The following is a 3,016-nucleotide window of genomic DNA, read 5'->3' on the forward strand; positions in this document are numbered from 1 at the left end:
TGTAGATCCAGAAGGCATATCTGGGGTGGCCTGGGGCTGGAGAAGGGAGTGGGGACTGATGTAAGTGAGCCCAAAGGAATGTTTTAAGATAAAGGAGAAGTTCTAAGCCTGGATTGGGGTGACGGTTGCACAACTCCATAAACTTATTTTAACAACACATTGAAGTATACACTTACAATGGATATATTTCATGATATGCAAATTCTACTTCAATAAAGCTGGAAAATATTTGCACACCATCCTTGTGTGGGGGGCCATGTTGACCTTCTCTTTATTATTCCAATTTTAGTATACATGCTGCCGAAGCAAACACAATAAAGCTTCATTAATAAACATTAACAAACATTAATAAAAAACATTAATAAAAACTACATAGGAGGAATTGAAAAAGTCACACACACACAAAAATAAAATAAACTTCAAAAATTTCCTGTCATTGGGCAGGAGAGTGTATGCCTTCCATCCATAGTCTGCAGTAGGAAAAAGCTAACCCCCATCCCAAGTGAGTTCTTGGTTCTGTACGGTGTGGGGTAGAGGAAGGGTGAGAACTTTGCAGCTCCGGGGGATGGGGGGTGTATGCTGTTTCCCCTCCACTAACCAGTTCCTGGTGAAGTCTGGCAAGTGATAAAATCCTGTAACAGTAGCCCTGGAAGGGGCCTCAAGGGCCACCTTGTGCAAACCTCTCATTTAATTGAAGGTGGAGTTGGGGCTTGGAAAACTTCATACAAACTGAGTTGCTCAGGAACCACAGGTCAATGGAGTCTATGTCAGGTGCCCCAGTTCTTACTCCAGTCGTCCATTGGGCTGTCTCTTCATATCTCTTAGCCTTTCTCAGCCTTAGTTATCCCACCTGCAAAATGGAGACAGTAATATCTACCTGTTTCACAGAGTCATATGAAGATCCAATGAGATCAATAGTGTGGAAATGCTTTCAAAAATAGAAAGCCTCTACTAATGTAAAGTGCTGTTGTAGTCATATTAGCAGGTAAGTCATGGGTCAGTCTAGCTCAGAATCCAGACCAAAGATCTACAAGACTATACACTTCCAGGAAATGCATTCGTCTGACCTGATGTGAGCATGAATCTCTGGTTGAAGCTGCTCCCCAGCATCATGAGGGGGTGGGAGTGGGGCAGTTTGGGCACCATTCCTTTAATTTTCCAGAACATTCTCATTCCAGAAAACCATTATCTTCCTGCTGTCTATCCATGACACTTTAATTATTTCAATGACAATGAAATTTAGTCTGTGTGCATTCAACTATGATTACTCAAGTAACAACAATGGAAATGAAGATTTGATTTAGGTATCTATAACCTAAAACTTATTTATTTTATTCCCCTCCTTTGAAAACTTACCCATTTCTGTTGGGACCCAAGAAAGGGCCCTCAGTGTCTAATAACACCCGGGAATCCCCAAGACTGTACGCTAAGTGTATTTTTGAGTGTATTAATCTCTGCTAAAGGACTCTCTCAATCCAACACCCTTCCCTGAGCCTCCTACCACCCACACAGGGGCGGATCTCACTAGGAACCCACAGCAAAATGAGAGCCCAGCAAACCAGTCATCATTACTGGCCCAGGAAAAACACCAGGTGCAGAGCCCAGCACAGAATGTGATCTGAGAAAACACTTATAAATCAAGCAGGTCCCAGGGAGTGAAAGTACAAGTTAGTAAAAAATAACAACAAAGTGACCATGAAATGTTAAATCAGATCAACCCAACAGCAAGCTAATTACTGGGGCCTCTGTAGAAAAGCCAGGGTGAAGACTGACATTAAGTCAGGAAAAAGCTGGAGAAGCATTCTCACCTCCCACATCCGGTTAGCTTTTCATACATTAGGAGGATTGGTCCTTTAATTATGATATTTGTTTCAAATGTTTTCTCCCAGTTATCTTATGACTTTGTCATGAATTTTTTTTTTATTTTACCATGCAAGTATATTTTATTTCTAGGTAGCTTGAATTATCAGTCTTGTTGCATCTGAATTTTGAGTTGCATTTAGAAAGGATGTCCTCATACCTATAAGAGAAAGTTAGCCAGATTTTCTAACACTGAGGGGTTTCATTCTTGATCCAGCTGGAGTTTATTCTTACATACAGCTATCCTGTGGTCCTCACAATGTTTATTAAAAATCTATTTTTGCCTGGGGTGCCTGGGTGGCTCAGTCATTTAAGTGTCTGACTTCGGCTCAGGTCACGATATCGCGGTTCATGAGTTCAAGCCCCACGTTGGACTCTTTGCTGACAGCGCAGAGCCTGGAGCCTACCTCAGATTCTGTGTCTCCCTGTCTCTGCTCCTCCTCTGCTCACACGCTGTCTGTCTCTCTCCTTCTTTCTCACTCTCTCTCAAAATAAATAAACATTAAAAAAAATCTATTTTCGCCTTAGTCAATGGAGATGCTACCTTTATTGTGTATTATGTTTCCACATATATTTGGGTCTATTCTTTAACTTTCTATTCTATTCTATTCCAATGGTCTATCTACTCATGCGTCAGTATCACGTTGTTTTAATTTCAGAGGCTTTACAATAAAGTACATTGTAATATCTGGTAAGTAGCTCTTTTCCCCCAGTGTTTTTCCAACTATTCTTGCAAGTTTTGTTTTGTTTTTCTGTATGAACTTTACTATCAACTTGCATAGTTCCAGAAAAGGGTTTTAATGGTATTTTTGTGGGGATCACATTAACTTAGAAAGACCTGGTGTTTGTATGACATTTATTATACTGAATCATCCTATCTAAGAACAGGGATTTCCTTCCATTTAAGTTTACTTTTATATCTTTTAAGAGTGTTTTTATTTAATTTTTTAATGTTTATTTATTTTGAAAGAGAGGGAGATAGAGGGAAAGAGATAGAGAGGGAAAGAGAGAGAGAACGTGAGTGGGGGAGGGACAGAGAGAGAGGGAGACACAGAATCCAAAGCAGGCTCCAGGCTCTGAGCTGTCAGCACAGAGCTCAACGTGGGGCTCAGACCCATGAATCGCAATATCATGACCTGAGCCAAAGTCAGACACT

At 40.7% G+C, this 3,016-nt stretch overlaps 1 pseudogene; it reads right to left on the reverse strand.

Annotated features, from left to right (window-relative positions):
* Positions 1 to 212: 212 nt before the first annotated feature.
* LOC111560338 lies at positions 213 to 313 on the reverse strand (annotated as a pseudogene).
* Positions 314 to 3,016: the final 2,703 nt, after the last annotated feature.

Source organism: Felis catus, chromosome B1, assembly GCF_018350175.1.
Source record: "Felis catus isolate Fca126 chromosome B1, F.catus_Fca126_mat1.0, whole genome shotgun sequence".
In the NCBI taxonomy this organism is placed as follows: domain Eukaryota; kingdom Metazoa; phylum Chordata; class Mammalia; order Carnivora; family Felidae; genus Felis; species Felis catus.